The sequence below is a fragment of the Apium graveolens genome, chromosome 10 (assembly GCF_009905375.1).
Source record: "Apium graveolens cultivar Ventura chromosome 10, ASM990537v1, whole genome shotgun sequence".
Taxonomy (NCBI): Eukaryota; Viridiplantae; Streptophyta; class Magnoliopsida; order Apiales; family Apiaceae; genus Apium; species Apium graveolens.
In genome coordinates, this window is record NC_133656.1 from 163,050,704 (window position 1) to 163,070,182 (window position 19,479).

Sequence of the window (19,479 nt, forward strand, 5' to 3'; positions counted from 1 at the left end):
TGACTTGAAGAATGACAAGCACTTGTCTCCTGACTTGGAGATGAATCGTCCTAGCGCAACAACCCTTCCTGTGAGCTTCTGAACATCCTTGATAGTTTTTGGTGGTTCCATGTCCAGGATCGCCTTTATTTTATCGGGGTTAGCCTCAATTCCTCTTTTTGAGACCATCAATCCCAAGAATTTTCCAGATCCTACTCCGAAAGCACACTTCGTAGGATTTAAAATCATCTTGTGGTACCTCAGGACCTCAAAAGCTTCCCTTAAATGGGCTATATGATCAGTCTTTACTAGACTCTTGACTAACATGTCATCAACATAAACTTCCATAGTCTTACCAATAAGATCCTTAAAAATTCTATTCACCAACCTTTGATAGGTGGCTCCTGCATTCTTGAGACCAAACGCCATAACAAGATAACAATAAACACCAAAGTCAGTGATAAATGATACCTTTGGAATGTCATCCTTATGCATTTTGATCTGGTTGTATCCGCTAAATCCATCCATGAAACTCAGCATCTCATGTCCAGCAGTGGCATCAATCAAAGTATCAATTCTAGGCAGCGGAAAACAGTCTTTGGGGCATGCATCATTTAGATCAGCGAAGTCTATACACATCCTCCACTTTCCATTAGCCTTCTTCACCATTACAGGGTTTGCTAACCACTCCGGAAATTGAATCTCCTCAATGAAACCAGCCTCTAAGAGCTTTTCTACTTCCTGTTTTATAGCCTCTTGTCTTTCCGGGGCAAAAATTCTTTTCTTTTGTTTCACTGTCTTTCGGCTTGGATCCACATTTAGCTTGTGAGTAATTAACTCCGGGTCTATGCCTGGCATATCAGCTGCTGACCATGCAAACACATCACTATTTTCTTGCAAAAATTTCACTAACTTCCCTCTAAGGGGCTCCTCTAATGTGGCTCCAATGAAAGTCATCCTCTCAGGATTCTTGGGGTCTAAAGGAACCGAAACCAATTCTTCTGCTGGCCTTCCTCTATTCTCATCATTTTCTCGAACATCCATATCTTCAATAGGAAGAACCTGCCCCCCGACTCCATCTGCCCTCAAAGAGGCCACATAACAGCTTCTAGCCATTTTTTGATCTCCTCTCTCTTCTCCAATCCCGTTTCGGGTGGGAAACTTCATGACTGAATGGTAGGAAGAGGGGACTGCCTTGAAGGCATGTATCCCTGTTATCCCCATGATAGCATTATAAGTTGAACTAGCCTTTACCACCACAAAATCCAGCATCTGCGTTGCTTGCCTTGGCTCCGTACCTATGGTGGTTGGCAATTTGATTATCCCTTCCACAGGACATTCTACTCCAGCAAATCCATATATCGGCATGTCGGTTGGTGTCAACTGGGAGTCGTTATACCCCATCCTTAGAAAGGTGTCGTGGAGCAAGATATCCACAGAAGCACCATTATCCACAAGGACCCTCTTAACCGGGCTATTTCCTATTATCGGTGTTATGACGAGCGGGTCGTCATGGGGAAACTTCACGCCCTCTAGGTCGGAATCATCAAAAGCCAATGTTACTTCTGTCCTGGCCCACTTCGGGGCTTCGCCAACAATATGCATAACCTCCCTGGTGTATGCCTTTCTGGAATTTTTGGACAATCCAGCAGCAGTTGGACCTCCAAAGATCGTGTTTATCACAGGTCCTCGAGGGCATCGTGGTCCTCCAAAAATTGCATTTATAACCGGCCCTCTAGGTTGGGGATTCCGCCCCTGATCGTCTTGGTCCCTCCTACGATCTTCAAAGTTCTTCCTTCCATTATTGTTTCTGTCCCCTCCATCTCCAGTATACTTGTTCAACCTTCCTTTTCGAATCAAAAACTCAATTTCATCTTTCAATTGCCTACACTCATCGGTGTCATGGCCAACATCCTTGTGAAACCTGCAATACTTGCTCTTATCTAGCTTGGCGGGATCAGCCTTCAAGGGCTTAGGCCAGCGAATATCTCTATCTTTCTCAATCTCCATCAAAATCTGACTTCTAGGAGCACTCAGCTTAGCGTATTCAGTGAACTTTTTCCCAGGTCCTCCCTTCTTGGGGGTTGAATCAGGGTTTTGTTCGGTTCTAGGATATTTGTCCTTAGCGATATACTCCAAATCAGTTTTTCGTTTCTTGCCTCCAGTGGGCTCATTACTTACTACGGTCTTCCTCATGCTTTCTTCAACCTTGATATACTTCCCTGCCCTCTCTTGGAGTTGCAACATGTTTTCAGGGGGACGTTTGGCCAAGGACATCTTGAAAAACTCATCCCTAGTTCCTTGTTGCAGTGCTATCATGGCTACCTTATCATCAAGGTCTGGGACTTTTAAAGCCTCCTTTGTAAAACGATTCAGGTAATCCCTCAAGGATTCCTTAGCTCCCTGCACAAGACTCATAAGAGATGCTGAACTTTTCTCATGGACTCTTCCACTGATGAATTGCTTAATAAAAGCCTGACTTAATTCTCTGAACGATCCAATAGAATTTGGGGGTAGGCGACTGTACCATCTTTGAGCCATACCCGACAGGGTTTGAGGGAAGGCCCGACACTTTATAGCATCATTCACGGGTTGCAGCAGCAGTGCATTAGAGAATGTCCTAACATGATTAGCGGGGTCTCCCGTGCCATCATAGGCTTTGATAGTGGGCATCTTGAATTTTCTTGAGATATGGGCATTCATTATCTCTTCTGTGAAGGGTGGAGTTGGATCATCAGGATCTCCAAGGGGAAGGAGATTGCTTGGATCAGTTCTTGGGACAACAACCCTTCTTCTTACCGGACCATCCAGGTCTATGATAGGAGGAGGATTTCTCCCCCTAGGAGGTATGTGGGGTCTGGTGGCCTGGTGAGCCTCCAAATCACGGCTCAGCCTTTGGATTTCAGCGTCATGAGCCCTGATCCTTTCCTGCACTTCTTGGGGATTCGCCCCTGGGGTGCTTTGGGGGCGTTGCCTTCCATCGGCCATTGGCTCTTTTCCAGGACGCCTCCTTCTCGGGGCCACTTCATCATCCGAAGATTCGGAGTCTCTCTCAGTGTATGGACCAGAAAATTCCCGATCCTCAGAGATAGGACCCAAACCTCGTATATAGGGGGTGACTGCCCTCGTGCTTCGCTTCGCCCAGCATATTCGCTTCCTCCAACCTCAGGGTGAAGGGGCATCCCATAAGGGGGGTTAGTAGTAACAATAGTTGAATATTCATACCCGACGGGTTGAGAATTCACATGTATATGTATTTGTTGAACTTGAGGATTCGTACCTTGAATCGGGGGAGTTGTCCCTTGTAGCTGGGGTTGAGTTGCCCCTGTCTGGGCTTCCTCCTGAGTAGATGCATAAGTTGAATGGGGAGGAACCTCCACGGTTGATGAAATCACCTGGGTTGTCTCTGATGGTGTTCCTTCCTCTAGAGCTCCAATTGTTCTCCGTGTTCTCGCCATGGTTGTTGTTGTGCTTCCCACAGAGGGCGCCAAATGTTATGGATAAAAAGCTAAGGTTATTATTTGCTGTATTTATTACTAAGATTCGGGAGCTCAAGGCCTTTAATGGCTGCTCTCGTGTATCGTAGCTTAATTCTACCTTTACGAGATGCCTACGTATCTCTGTGAATTAGAGAATTAAGCCAAAAAACGTAGTTCTGATTTGTGGGGTGAGGCCCCTTATATAGATGTGGGAGTCCTTGAATTGGACTTGGTATAGGAGACTTGGTGGACAAGCCTCTGAATTAGGATAGACTTAGGAGTCCTAGGAAGTAGGAAGCTGATTTCTTATCCTTTTAGGTCCCCTTGAGGCTAATCTATAAGGATTTATATCCTTATCGGGACTCTTCTCAATAGCTGATTTTTCCCTTATTAATTAATTACGAAATTAATTAATAATCAGGGCTTTTGGGCCTTTTTTATTCCACCAAGCCTGATCTGGTCCATCAGGCTTAACCTTTCTGGTCTGAATATCATACATCTTCTTATTGGGCCTAGCAGCCCATTAATTATAAAATCAGGACTTATTGATCCCTATCACAACTCCTGGTCTTGAGCCTCGACTAGAATTTCGACCAGGATTCTAGTCGAAATTTCGACCTGATTCCTGTTCGAAAATTCTTTGATTCTCTTGCTTCCTGGTCGAAGGATTTCGACTAGGATCCACAACCTAGAATTCGACCAGGATCCTAGTCGAACTTCGACCTGGGTTTTTAATCCCCATTTTTGAAAAGATGTTTGGTTTATTCGACCTCATTCCTGGTCGAAGTTTCGACCTCAATTCAGTCCCGTTATTCCAGCTATTTTCGGGTGTCTGCTCGAAAGATTTCGGGCAGGATTCACGACCTGGATTTCGACCTGGATTCTGGTCCTTATTACCCGTTATTTTCGGGTGTCTGCTCGAAAGATTTCGGGCAGGATTCACGACCTGGATCTCGACCTGGATTCTGGTCTTTTTCTAGCCTTCTCCATTGGGCCTTACATCTTTTAGGGCTAAAATTAAATTTTCCAAATCCTAATTGGATTTGGGCCTGGCTTTCTCTATTGGGCTTTTTCAAATATTACTGGGCCCCTCTTATTGGGCTTTACCAAATATTACTGGGCCTCTTTATTGGGCTTTACCAAATATTACCGGGCCTCTTTATTGGGCTTTACCAAATATTACTGGGCCCCTCTTATTGGGCTTTACCAAATATTACTGGGCCTCTTTATTGGGCTTTACCAAATATTACCGGGCCTCTTTATTGGGCTTTACCAAATATTACTGGGCCTCTTTATTGATCTGGGCTTAATATTGATCTGGGCTTAATACACCCTGTTTAGAATGCTCTAGAATTCCTAGGAATATTCTGGAATATTCCTTTTTCTGGGCTTTTTCCTATGGGCCTTTGTCCTTAATGGGCTTTCGTCCCTTCAACTTCCTTTTCCTCTTATATAAAGGAATGAGGAAAGGCTACTACTCCTCACCTTCTCATTTCTAAGTTTTCTTCTTTCTCCTCCTGCTAAGATTCTCAAAGCAATAACAGCAAGTCGGAGCTCAAAGCCTTTTTCAGGAGTGCTTCTTCAGGTAAAATTCCTCCCTTTGCTTTTCGTATCTATTTTTCCATTGTGTGCCGTTTTAAGATAGCCTGTTTACGTGCCCCTTTCTTTTTTTAGATGGCTGACAAAAAAATGACTCGCTTGGCCAAGATGAACGTGGCTAGAAAGTCCAACGAATTTCCTATTCGATCGAGGTATACTTCCTTAATCGACATGATCAACACTCGAGGGGACGAGTACCCGTCTGATGCGCATCTGGACGCACACGATCATATTAGTGCTTTACGGGATCCCAAGGAGCTGGAGAAGTTGAGCAGCTGCTTCAAAATCAAGGAGCCTTTTAAGCTGGTTCTTGCGGGTCCGGCCGACAGGGCCTGCCAGTGGAAAAAGGACGCACTATGCGTCTATAGGGATACTCTAAGGGCAGGTATCAGACTCCCTTTTCATCCGTTTATTCCCTTGTTACTGGCTGATGTGGGCGTCAGCCCTTGCCAACTCCCCCCAACTCCTGGAGGCTTATTCTGTGCTACCTGTCACAATGTGCCAAGCACAAGGTCCCTACTTCTGTTGCTGTTTTCAGGAAAATTTTCCAGTTCAAAAATAGCCCTGATAAAAGTCTGGGTTGGGTTTCTCTAAACCAGCCCCCACTATTCCCCACATTGTGAATGAGAAGTCCATCCCTGACAACAACTTGGGGTGGAAGAAAGATTTTTTGTTCGTTGTTTGAGAGGGTGGAGATTGGGGCACCCTGTTTCGATCGTCCTTCGGGCTTGCCGTCGATGGGAGCCCAAATGACATAACTTTGTCTGAGGAGGAGGCTAGAGCTTTCAACCTCCTTACACAAGATAATGGGACTTCCCATTCTTGGGATCTTATCCGGGAGTCCGTTCTTGTAGAACGCGGCCTCTCTCCCATCCCTAAGAAAAGTAAGTTTCCTCCCTTATATCTTGCTCTCTTTTCTTTATTTCATTTTCTATTCCGCTGAGTTTTCAACTTTGTTTATTGAAGTGGCTGAGAAGATTGAGGAGGCTACCAAGCCTAAAGACCTGGAGACAACCAGGATGAAGAGGGCTGGAAAGGTCTTTAAAGACCCATGCCTTGGTGACCGATTCCCTGAGTTCCTCCTTCAAGCAATGGAACCGGGCGAGGAAGGCCCCAACCAGGGTTTGCACACCAAGCAGAGGCCAGGGGCCTATTTTCAACCTGCTTGGGGGATCCGGGGCAAGGATTCAATATTGGGCAGCACGGCCCTGTCCAAGGAATGGTCTAAGCACTCCATCTCCCCGGTGGACTATCAAGATTTTGTCCTTCAATAGGACTTAGAGGGGACGAGTACCCGTCTGATGCGCATCTGGACGCACACGATCATATTAGTGCTTTACGGGATCCCAAGGAGCTGGAGAAGTTGAGCAGCTGCTTCAAAATCAAGGAGCCTTTTAAGCTGGTTCTTGCGGGTCCGGCCGACAGGGCCTGCCAGTGGAAAAAGGACGCACTATGCGTCTATAGGGATACTCTAAGGGCAGGTATCAGACTCCCTTTTCATCCGTTTATTCCCTTGTTACTGGCTGATGTGGGCGTCAGCCCTTGCCAACTCCCCCCAACTCCTGGAGGCTTATTCTGTGCTACCTGTCACAATGTACCAAGCACAAGGTCCCTACTTCTGTTGCTGTTTTCAGGAAAATTTTCCAGTTCAAAAATAGCCCTGATAAAAGTCTGGGTTGGGTTTCTCTAAACCAGCCCCCACTATTCCCCACATTGTGAATGGGAAGTCCATCCCTGACAACAACTTGGGGTGGAAGAAAGATTTTTTGTTCGTTGTTTGAGAGGGTGGAGATTGGGGCACCCTGTTTCGATCGTCCTTCGGGCTTGCCGTCGATGGGAGCCCAAATGACATAACTTTGTCTGAGGAGGAGGCTAGAGCTTTCAACCTCCTTACACAAGATAATGGGACTTCCCATTCTTGGGATCTTATCCGGGAGTCCGTTCTTGTAGAACGCGGCCTCTCTCCCATCCCTAAGAAAAGTAAGTTTCCTCCCTTATATCTTGCTCTCTTTTCTTTATTTCATTTTCTATTCCGCTGAGTTTTCAACTTTGTTTATTGAAGTGGCTGAGAAGATTGAGGAGGCTACCAAGCCTAAAGACCTGGAGACAACCAGGATGAAGAGGGCTGGAAAGGTCTTTAAAGACCCATGCCTTGGTGACCGATTCCCTGAGTTCCTCCTTCAAGCAATGGAACCGGGCGAGGAAGGCCCCAACCAGGTTTTGCACACCAAGCAGAGGCCAGGGGCCTATTTTCAACCTGCTTGGGGGATCCGGGGCAAGGATTTAATATTGGGCAGCACGGCCCTGTCCAAGGAATGGTCTAAGCACTCCATCTCCCCGGTGGACTATCAAGATTTTGTCCTTCAACAGGACTTAGAGGGGAATGAGCTTTTCGGAGCCCAGGCTTTAGCGACAGTATGTCCTTTTCCTATTACCCTTTATACTTGCCTTTTCACGTTTCCTTTCTCATACTTTTGCTGCTTCTTTTGCAGGCTAACGCCCATTTTCAAGGGGCGATTCACCAAGCTAAGGCTTGGAAGGTTGGCCTGGAGGACACTAACAAGAAGTTGGAGGAGGCCAACCAGAGAATAGAGGCCCTTGAAGCTCAACTGGCCTCTTCCACTTCTGACCTAGAAACGGCCCGGGCTGAAAATGTTATCTTGAAGGCACAGAAGGATAAAGCTTTTGACGGCTGGATAGACACCCAGGAGTTCAAGGACTTGATGGTGGAGCACGATGCCCTCCTGCACCCAGTTAGCTATAAAGAAGGCTGGGATGCTGCTGTGGAGGCCATACAAGATGAATTTCCAGAAGTCCTCGAGCAGTCCTCCTTTCCTTGCCCTGTGCGAGTTCCAGAGCTCGGGGGTGTTACTGAGAAGCTTGCTGATATGATCAAGGACGGAGAGGAGGAAGATTCTTCCGAAGAGGAGTTTGAGCCTGTCACTAAGAAGGCCAGGGTGGAAGAGCCTCCAAGAGCAGTGCCTCAACAGCCAGCATCTCCCGCAGAGGGAACCTCTACAGGGACTTCGGAGGGGACGACCGAGACGTCCGAAGGAACGACTGAAACATCCGAGGAGACTTCGGAGAGTGGTTCCGAGGAATCTCAGCCTTCCAAGGCCTAAGTTTTTTTTTGTATATCTTCTTTTTGAACTTTATTCATATCAGAACTTGTTACCCTTTGGGGTTATATTTCATAGGTTGCTTTTCTGAACTTAATACCCTTCGGGGTTATATTTCATATGTTGCTTTTCTTGCCTCTTTCTATTTTAACTTTACAATCTTAATATGCATTTGAACTTTAAACATCCTTAGATTGAAATAATTTCAAACTCGTTAATATGAAGTCTGGTTCTCCAAAACCTTACACAGCATGGGTTCGACCCTAATCAACAATAACTAGACAATGTAAATTCTACTGGAATGTAAAATCCTACGCAAGCAAAGCTTCAAGGTGCTTTTAAACCTACTTGTCACAATGACAAGTGAGAATCGTACTTCGCCTATCTTACACGTAGTAAACCTTCAGGTTTTGTGCGTGCCAGGTTCTCGGGACTTCAAAACCATCCATACTCTCCAGCTTGTAGGTTCCCCTACCCTAAACGCTCTTGACTCTGTACGATCCTTCCCAATTAGGGGCTAGTTTTCCTTTCTGTCCTACACCAGAAGCTTCCACTTTCCTTAATACCAAATCTCCTTACTTGAAGAATCTCTCTTTAACCCTTAGGTTGTAATAAAATAAAGCTCTTTTTTGGTATTCCACTATCTTTGCATGTGCCTCATCTCGCACTTCATCAATTAGATCCAGGGCTAACCTCTGTCCTTCCTCATTTTCTTCAGCATTGAAAGCCTGAATCCTTGGAGAGGAATGTGATATCTCCACGGGAACTACTGCTTCTGCCCCATATGCCAACATGAAAGGAGTTGCTCCTGTCGTGACTCTACAGGTAGTCCTATAGGCCCATAATATGGGAAGTATCTCATCCACCCAATTATTTCTTGACTTCTCGATCCTTTTCTTTAGTCCATCCAGGATTATCCGATTTGCTACCTCCGCTTGCCCATTGGCTTGCGGGTGAGCCACAGAGGTGAACCGTAACTCAATTTCATTTTCTTCATAATACTTCTTGAATTCCTCATTATTGAATTGTGTTCCATTGTCAGTGACGAGGATACGGGGAATTCCATACCGGCACATAATGTTTTCCCACAGGAATTGTGCAACCTGCTTAGTTGTGATCTTGGCCAAGGGTTTGGCTTCGATCCACTTGGTGAAATAATCAATGGCTACAATCAAAAACTTCCTTTATGCTGTGGCCATGGGAAAAGGCCCCAAAATATCCATTCCCCACATAGCAAAAGGAATGGGCGAGTTGATAGAGGTCAGCATCTCGGGGGGTTGTCTAACAACAGGTGCATGCTTCTGACAGCGGTCACATTTCTTCACGTATTCTTTGGCATCAGCCATCATTTCTGGCCAATAAAAACCTAAACGAGTTATCTTATGAGCCAAGGCCCTGCCCCCCAAGTATTGTCCACAAATACCTTCATGCACTTCTTCAAGAGCCAAGCGTGCCTCATCGGGCCTGAGACACCTCAAGTAGGGAACCACGAAAGATCTTTTGTAAAGAATCCCATCTATCAAAGAGTACCTTAGTGCCCGAACAATTAACTTCCGTGCTTGAGTTTCATCACTTGGTAACCAACCGGTTTGAATATGAGCCTTAATGGGATCAATCCAGGATGTCCCCAGGCCTATAGGAGCCACAAGCTTAACATCTATGCTTTGTGTTTTCAAAACACGGAAGTACACACTTCCTGAACTTTCTTCTATCTCAGATGAAGCAAACTTTGATAGCGCATCTGCTTTAGCATTTTCTTCCCTTGGAATGTGTTCAACATGGCATTCATTAAATTGGGTCATCACAGCCCTCTAGGCGGACATACTTAGCCATCGTATCATCCCTTGCCTCAAATTCTCCCTTTACCTGGGATATGATCAGCTTCGAGTCTCCACGGACCTTTAAGTTTTTGACTCTAAGTGTCCCAGCTAGACCAAGGCCAGCTATCAGGGCTTCATACTCTGCCTCATTGTTTGTGGTTGGGAAGTCTAGCTTCATAGCATATTCAATTAAGAACCCATTAGGACTTTGCAAAACCAACCCTGCTCCACTGGAATTTGTTTTTGATGCTCCATCAAAATAGAGAACCCAATATTCTTTCTCCTTATCATCCTTCTCTCTGTCCCCCTTATCGACTCCCTTGTTTTGAGGTATGGTATCTTCCTGCCCCCCGACTTCTTGGTTGGGTATGGTACATTCCACCACGAAGTCCGCTAGTGCCTGGGCTTTTATGGCCGTACGTGGCTTATACTTGAGATCGAACTCTCCCAACTCTATTGCCCACTTAATCAATGTCCCACTTACCTTGGGACTGTGAATGATATTTCTCAGTGGATGATTCGTTAGCACCTCAATCTGATGAGCCTGAAAGTAAGGACGCAGTTTTCTTGAAGCCATTACCAAGGCTAGAGCAAATTTCTCAATAGTTGAATAATTCAACTCAGCACCATGCAGAATTTTGCTGACATAATACACGGGTTTCTGGACTTTTAGCTCCTCCTTAACCAACACCGCGCTCAAGGCGCTCTCTAAAACAGCCAAGTACAAGAATAAAACTTCACTCAGAACTGGCTTGGCCAACAATGGGGCCTGGGCCATATACTTCTTTAACTCTTCAAATGCCTTCTGGTTTTCCTCACTCCATACAAAGTCTTTGATGCTCTTTAGCGACTTGAAGAATGACAAACACTTGTCCCCCGACTTGGAGATGAATCGTCCTAGCGCAGCAACCCTTCCTGTAAGCTTCTGAACATCCTTAACGGTTTTTGGTGGTTCCATGTCCAGGATTGCCTTTATTTTATCCGGGTTAGCCTCAATTCCCCTCTTTGAGACCATCAGTCCAAGAATTTTCCAGATCCTACTCCGAAAGCACACTTCGTAGGATTCAACATCATCTTGTGGTACCTCAGGACCTCAAAAGCTTCCCTTAAATGGGCTATATGATCAGTCTTTACTAGACTCTTGACTAACATGTCATCAACATAGACTTCCATAGTCTTACCAATAAGATCCTTAAAAATTTTATTTACCAACCTTTGATAGGTGGCTCCTGCATTCTTGAGACCAAACGCCATAACAAGATAACAATAAACACCAAAGTCAGTGATAAATGATACCTTTGGAATGTCATCCTTATGCATTTTGATCTGGTTGTATCCGCTAAATCCATCCATGAAACTCAGCATCTCATGTCCAGCAGTGGCATCAATCAAAGTATCAATTCTAGGCAGCGGAAAATAGTCTTTGGGGCATGCATCATTCAGATCAGTGAAGTCTATACACATCCTCCACTTTCTATTAGCCTTCTTCACCATTACAGGGTTTGCTAACCACTCCGGAAATTGAATCTCCTCAATGAAACCAGCCTCTAAGAGCTTTTCTACTTCCTGTTTTATAGCCTCTTGCCTTTCCGGGGCAAAATTTCTTTTCTTTTGTTTCACTGTCTTCCGACTTGGATCTACGTTTAGCTTGTGAGTAATTAACTCTGGGTCTATGCCTGGCATATCAGCTGCTAACCATGCAAACACATCACTATTTCCTTGCAAAAATTTAACTAACTTCCCTCTAAGGGGCTCCTCTAATGTGGCTCCAATGAAAGTCATCCTCTCGGGATTCTCGGGGTCTAAAGGAACCGAAACCAATTCTTCTGCTGGCCTTCCTCTATTCTCATCATTTTCTCGAACATCCATATCTTCAATAGGAAGAACCTGCCCCCGACTCCATCTGCCCTCAAAGAGGCCACATAACAGCTTCTAGCCATTTTTTGATCTCCTCTCTCTTCTCCAATCCCGTTTCGGGTGGGAAACTTCATGACCGAATGGTAGGAAGAGGGGACTGCCTTGAAGGCATGTATCCCTGTTCTCCCCATGATAGCATTATAAGTTGAACTAGCCTTTACCACCACGAAATCCAGCATCTGCGTTGCTTGCCTTGGTTCCGTACCTATGGTGATCGGCAATTTGATTATCCCTTCCACAGGACATTCTACTCCAGCAAATCCATATATCGGCATGTCGGTTGGTGTCAACTGGGAGTCGTTATACCCCATCCTTAGAAAGGTGTCGTGGATCAAGATATCCATAGAAGCACCATTATCCACAAGGACCCTCCTAACCGGGCTATTTCCTATTATCGGTGTTATGACCAGCGGGTCGTCATGGGGAAACTTCACACCCTCTAGGTCGGAATCATCAAAAGCCAACGTTACTTCTGTCCTAGCCCTCTTCGGGGCTTCTCCAACAATATGAATAACCTCCCTAGTATATGCCTTTCTGGAATTTTTGGACAATCCAGCAGCAGTTGGACCTCCAAAGATCGTGTTTATCACAAGTCCTCGAGGGCGTCGCGGTCCTCCGAAAATCGCATTTGTAACCGGCCCTCTGGGTTGGGGATTTCTCCCCTGATCGTCTTGGTCCCTCCTACGATCTTCAAAGTTCTTCCTTCCATTATTATTTCTGTCCCCTCCATCTCCAGTATACTTGTTCAATCTTCCTTTTCGAATCAAAAACTCAATTTCATCTTTCAATTGCCTACACTCATCGGTGTCATGGAAAACATCTTTGTGAAACCTGCAATACTTGCTCTTATCTAGCTTGGCGGGATCAGCCTTCAAGGGCTTAGGCCAACGAATATCTCTATCTTTCTCCATCTCCATCAAAATCTGACTTCTTGGAGCATTCAGCTTAGCGTATTCAGTGAACTTTTGCCCAGGTCCTCCCTTCTTGGGGGTTGAATCAGGGTTTTGTTCGGTTCTAGGATATTTGTCCTTTGCAATATATTCTAAATCAGTTTTCCGCTTCTTGCCTCCAGTGGGCTCATTACTTACTACGGTCTTCCTCATACTTTCTTCAACCTTGATATACTTCCCTGCCCTCTCTTGGAGCTGCAACATGCTTTCAGGGGGACGTTTGGCCAAGGACATCTTAAAAAACTCGTCCCTAGTTCCTTATTGTAGTGCTATCATGGCTACCTTATCATCAAGGTCCGAGACTTTTAAAGCCTCCTTTGTGAAACGATTCAGGTAATCTCTTAAGGATTCCTTAGCTCCCTGCACAAGACTCATAAGAGATGCTGAACTTTTCTCATGGATTCTTCCACTGATGAATTGCTTAATAAAAGCCTGACTTAATTCTCTGAACGATCCAATAGAGTTTGGGGGCAGGCGACCGTACCATCTTTGAGCCATACCCGACAGGGTTTGAGGGAAGGCCCGACACTTTATAGCATCATTCACGGGTTGCAGTAGCAGTGCATTAGAGAATGTCCTAACATGATTAGCAGGGTCTCGTGTGCCATCATAGGTTTTGATAGTGGGCATCTTGAATTTCCTTGAGATATGGGCATTCATTATCTCTTCTGTGAAGGGTGGAGTTGGATCATCAGGATCTCCAAGGGGAAGGAGATTGCTTGGATCAGTTCTTGGGATAACAGCCCTTCTTCGTACCGGACCATCCAGGTCTATGACAGGAGGAGGATTTCTTCCCCTAGGAGGTATCTGGGGTCTGGTGGCCTGTTGAGCCTCCAAATCACGCCTCAGCCTTTGAATTTCAGCTTCATGAGCCCTGATCCTTTTCTGCACTTCTTGGGGATTCGCCCCTGGGGTGCTTTGGGGGCGTTGCCTTCCATCGGCCACTGGCTCTTTTCCAGGATGCCTCCTTCTCGGGGCCACTTCATCATCCGAAGATTCGGAATCTCTCTCAGTATAAGGACAAGAAAATTCCCGATCCTCAGGAATAGGACCTAAACCTCGTATTTAGGGGGGCGACTGCCCTCGTGCTTCGCTTCGCCCAGCATATCCGCTTCCTCCAACCTCAGGGTGAAGGGGCATCCCATAAGGGGGGTTAGTAGTAACAATAGTTGAATATTCATACCCGACGGGTCGAGAATTCACCGGCATACGTACTTGTTGAACTTGAGAATTCGTACCTTGAATAGTCGGGGGAGTTGTCCCTTGTGGCTGAGGTTGAGTTGCCCCTATCCGGGCTTCCCCCTGAGTAGATGCATAAGTTGAATGGGGAGGAACTGATAAGTGGCATTTTATACCACTTAGAACGTCTTAAAATGGCTTAAATTGGTGTCTTGAAATCAAGTATTTTGTGTATTTGATGCATTTTTCTAGTGTTTATGCATTTCAGGGTATTAGTTGTATTTCGGAGGAGGAATCATCAAGAATAAGCCTTGGCATGTGTTCACCATTGCGAGAGGAAAAGAACGGGCAGATTACGGCGAAGAAATGGAGCAAACCTGGAATTTTTCCAGTAGGGTCCTGCGCGCCCGCGCAGCAATGCTGAGCGGCCGCGCAGCAGCCTTGCGCGCCCGCGCAGAAATGCTGAGCGGCCGTGCAGGGTCGGGGAAAAAGCTGAATTATTTTAGACTTCTACTTCTGTTTGGCTTCCAACTTCTATGTAATCTGAGTTTTATGGGACTATTATATAAGTAGATTTGAGACGTTTTCATAAAAAATATGAAGGAGATTATGTTTTAGATTGTGTTTGGCGCAAGAAGCGAATGAGATAAGGAAGAAGACCGATTTAGCACACTGCAGCGAAGAGGAAGCATATTTTCTTGTGATTCTTGTTTCGTTGTAACGTTGGATGCTAGTTTTCTTGCTTTGACTTATTTACTCTTATGACATACTCTGTTTTAATATAATTAGTTTAGTTATTATTTTCTTGTGTTGTTTATCATGATTTCATATGAACCCATGATGGCGATAAGTTCTATTATGGGCTAATCGTGATCATGGGGTTGTAACGGATTTATTATGGAATTCTTTAGTTAATTGTTTAATACTTTAGTGTGTGATGATTGCATGATATCTAGTATTGGTTGTGCGTATTCGTCTTATGTGCTTCGCGAACATATAAGATAGGGTGTTAATCTCTTGTGAAGCGACGGTGGATCTTGAGATTTAGAACTTGCCATGCTAGCATAGGTTCATGTACGTTGTGCATGATTAGTGGGTAACTCTAACAGTTTTATTTGCCCTATGTAATGAAAAGGGATAACTTGTGCTTAAATCGTTGTGTTGTCAATTTCTGTAGACATATAGGAACTCAACATGATTGATGACTATTCAACTTCTATCTTAATTGTGGATGCTTGGTAGAATGGTATTAGTACAATGAAAGTTGGCTTTTATCAGTTTCGTGTTATTCGATTAATGTCATCACTGTCACATGCTAAAGGTAATAACAATGGCTATAGAAGGAAGTAATAATGAAGTTGTGATCTCATGAGTGTTTTATTATTAATAAATTGAAGTGTTAGTTAAGTGGTTAATTAAGTAGTTAATTATAGTTAATATTTAATCAACAATTTTAAGTGTTATTATCTTAACATTGAGAAGTAGTCATACATTGGTGAGTGAGTTTAATTAGACAATAACTTATTCTGAGTCTCTGAGGGAACGAACTAGAAAGTATTCTATATTACATGCGAACGCGTATACTTGCGTGAATATTAGTGCATGTTTTCGCCCTAACAAGTTTTTGACGCTGCTGCCGGGGACTCGGCGTATTTGTTTAGTTTATGTACTTACCATCATTGGTCATTAGGACTCAGTGATTAGGACGTAGTAGTTAATTACTCTTTTCAGTTGTGTTTCAGGTACTTTAGCAAGCGTTTATGCAAACTCGTTCTCGTGCTCGCAAGAGGACCTTAGATACAGCTGAGGAGAAAGACGAAGTTCTTGATACTCCGGAGAAGTTAGATTTTGAGGATTCAGATTCAGGAACTGAGCAGAAAGAACCAGTAAACATGGGAGATCGTATTGTTCAAGCTGATCCAGCTCTTATGGATTTTTCTCGGCCTAAAATTGATGACATTCAGTCAAGCATCCTTCATCCGGCTATTCAAGCTAACACCTTTGAAATCAAGCCGGGCACTATTCAGATGGTGCAGAATTCTGTTTCTTTTGGAGGAGCGGCAACTGAAGACCCCAACATGCACATAAGGAATTTTGTCGAGATCTGCAGCACTTTTAAGTATAATGGCGTGACTGATGAGGCTATCAAGTTGAGGCTTTTCCCATTCTCACTGAGGGATAAAGCTAAAGACTGGTTACATTCTGAACCAGCTGGGTCCATCACTACGTGGCAAGATCTTGCGCAAAAGTTTCTGGTGAAGTTTTATCCAATGGCAAAGACTGCTGCTATGAGGAGTGCTCTTACTCAGTTTGCGCAGCAACCTACAGAATCTATGTGCGAGGCTTGGGAACGCTACAAGGAAATGTTGAGAAAATGCCCACATCATGGAATGCCGGATTGGATGGTAATCACTGGTTTTTATAATGGTTTGGGGGCCCAATCTCGGCCCATGCTCGATGCAGCAGCTGGAGGCGCCTTATGGGCTAAAAGCTATACTGAGGCGTATAATCTTATCGAGACGATGGCTGCAAATGAGCATCAAAACCCAACTCAGAGGATGACGTCAGGCAAGGTAGCAGGTATTCTGGAAGTTGATGCAGCCACCGCTATTGCAGCCCAGCTCCAAGCGCTATCAATGAAGGTTGATTCTTTGGCTACGTATGGAGTTAATCAAATAGCTATGGTTTGTGAGCTTTGTGCAGGTTCTCATGCTACGGATCAGTGTTCTCTTGTCAATGAATCTGTTCAGTATGTGAATAATTATCAGCGACAACAGCAGCCTGTGCCAGCGACCTATCATCCTAACAACAGAAATCATCCAAATTTCAGCTGGGGGAATAATCAGAATGCTATTCAGCCAACATATCAGCAAGGAGTAAGTAAACAGTTTAACCCACCTGGATTCCAGCAACCACAGCAGTATGCTACAAGGCAATCATATCCTCAACAGGGAAGTGCAGCTGCACCTACTAGTGCTGATTTTGAGGAACTTAAGCTGTTGTGCAAGAGTCAGGCGGTTTCTATCAAGACCTTGGAAAATCAAATCGGTCAATTAGCCAATGCAGTGCTCAATCGTCAACCTGGCACTCTTCCCAGTGACACGGAAGTACCAGGCAGGAAGGAAGCTAAAGAGCAAGTCAAGGCTATTACCTTAAGGTCTGGAAAAGTAGCTGATGCTGAAAAGGCAAAAGAAGTCGAAGCTGAAGTTAGAGATGAAGAATCTAAGCAAAAGGAGAAAGTGGCGGAACCAAAGAAGACTACTGTTGAACACACTCTGCCTGAGGCTAATATAGGGGAGAAACAGCTCTATCCTCCACCACCTTTTCCTAAGAGATTGCAGCAACAAAAGCTGGATAGACAGTTCGGGAAGTTTCTGGAGGTATTCAAGAAACTTCACATCAATATACCTTTCGCTGAGGCGCTGGAACAAATGCCTAGTTATGCGAAGTTTATGAAGACTATTCTTTCAAGGAAGGTGAAACTGGATGACCTTGAAACCGTTGCTCTCACGGAAGAATGCAGCGCGGTTCTGCAACAAAAGTTACCACCAAAACTGAAAGATCCAGGAAGCTTCACCATTGCTTGTACCATTGGCAATCTAACTTTTGACAAGTGCCTTTGTGATTTGGGAGCAAGCATTAATCTGATGCCGTTGTCGATCTTTAAAAAGCTGGATCTGCCTGATCCAAAACCCACATACATGTCGCTACAATTGGCGGACCGTTCCATTACTTACCCAAGGGGCATAGTTGAGGATGTGCTCGTCAAGGTGGATAAGCTCTTCTTTCCTGCTGATTTTGTTATTCTGGATTTTGAGGAAGATAAGAAGATTCCCATAATCTTGGGGAGGCTTTTCTTGGCTACTGGCCGTACCTTGATAGATGTGCAAAAAGGGGAACTTACTATGCGGGTCCAAGATCAGGATGTGACCTTCAACATATTCAAGGCAATGAAATTCCTTGCAGAAGATGAGGAGTGCTTAAAAGTGGATGTGATTGATTCTGCGGTTACTTCGGAACTCGATCACATGCTAATGTCTGATGCATTGGAAAAGGCCTTAGTGGGGGATTTTGACATCGATGAGGAAGATAGCAACGAGCAATTACAATATCTGAACGCTTCTCCATGGAAGCGAAAGCTCGACATACCATTTGAATCTCTTGGTACTTCTGACCTTAAGAATGCTGAAGGGAAGCTCAAACCATCAATAGAGGAAGCACCTACCTTGGAGCTCAAACCATTACCTGAACACTTGAGGTATGCTTTTTTAGGTGATTCATCTACGTTACCTGTTATTATTTCAGCTGACCTTTCAGGTAGTGAGGAAGACAAGCTCTTAAGGATTTTGAGAGAATTCAAATCGGCTATAGGATGGACCATAGCAGACATCAAGGGGATAAGTCCTTCATATTATATGCATAAAATTCTGTTAGAGGAAGGTAGTAAGCCAACTGTGGAACAGCAGCGAAGACTGAACCCGATCATGAAGGAGGTGGTGAAGAAAGAAATTCTGAAATGGCTAGATGCAGGCATCATTTATCCTATTTCTGACAGCTCGTGGGTGAGCCCCGTGCAATGTGTACCTAAGAAAGGAGGTATCACTGTGGTCGCAAATGAAAAGAATGAGCTCATCCCTACTCGAACAGTTACAGGATGGAGAGTATGCATGGATTATAGAAAATTGAACAAAGCCACAAGGAAGGATCACTTCCCTCTCCCATTCATTGATCAAATGCTTGATAGATTGGCGGGACATGAGTATTTTTGTCTTCTGGATGGTTATTCCGGGTATAATCAGATTTGTGTTGCACCAGAGGATCAGGAAAAGACTACCTTCACTTGTCCATTTGGCACATTTGCTTTTCGTAGAATTTCGTTTGGGTTATGTGGCGCCCCGGCCACCTTTCAGAGATGTATGATGGCTATATTCTCTGACATGATTGGAAATAACGTTGAAGTGTTTATGGATGACTTCTTCGTCTTTGGACACTCATATGATGAATGTTTGAATAATCTGCGCGCCGTACTCAAAAGATGCGTGGAAACTAATTTGGTGCTTAATTGGGAGAAATGTCATTTTATGGTGCGTGAAGGCATTATCCTTGGGCATAAGGTCTCTAGCAAAGGTCTGGAGGTGGACAAGGCCAAGGTGGGAGTCATTGAAAATCTTCCCCCACCTAATTCGGTGAAAGGAATCCGTAGTTTTCTCGGTCATGCGGGTTTTTATCGGCGATTCATCAAGGACTTTTCAAAGATATCTAAGCCGTTGTGCAATTTACTTGAGAAAGATGTGCCTTTCAAATTTGATGATGAATGTTTGGCAGCATTCGAGACTCTCAAGGAGAATTTGATCACGGCACCAGTTATTACAGCACCAGATTGGACAGAACCGTTTGAGATGATGTGTGATGCGAGTGACTATGCGGTAGGTGCAGT

General features: G+C 44.6%; 1 non-coding gene across 1 annotated transcript; it reads right to left on the minus strand.

Annotated features, from left to right (window-relative positions):
- Positions 1-16,327: 16,327 nt before the first annotated feature.
- LOC141694031 (small nucleolar RNA R71) lies at positions 16,328-16,434 on the minus strand. The gene has a single exon (XR_012563364.1). It is a non-coding gene; the product is annotated as a small nucleolar RNA R71 (small nucleolar RNA).
- Between the last annotated feature and the right edge of the window lie 3,045 nt (positions 16,435-19,479).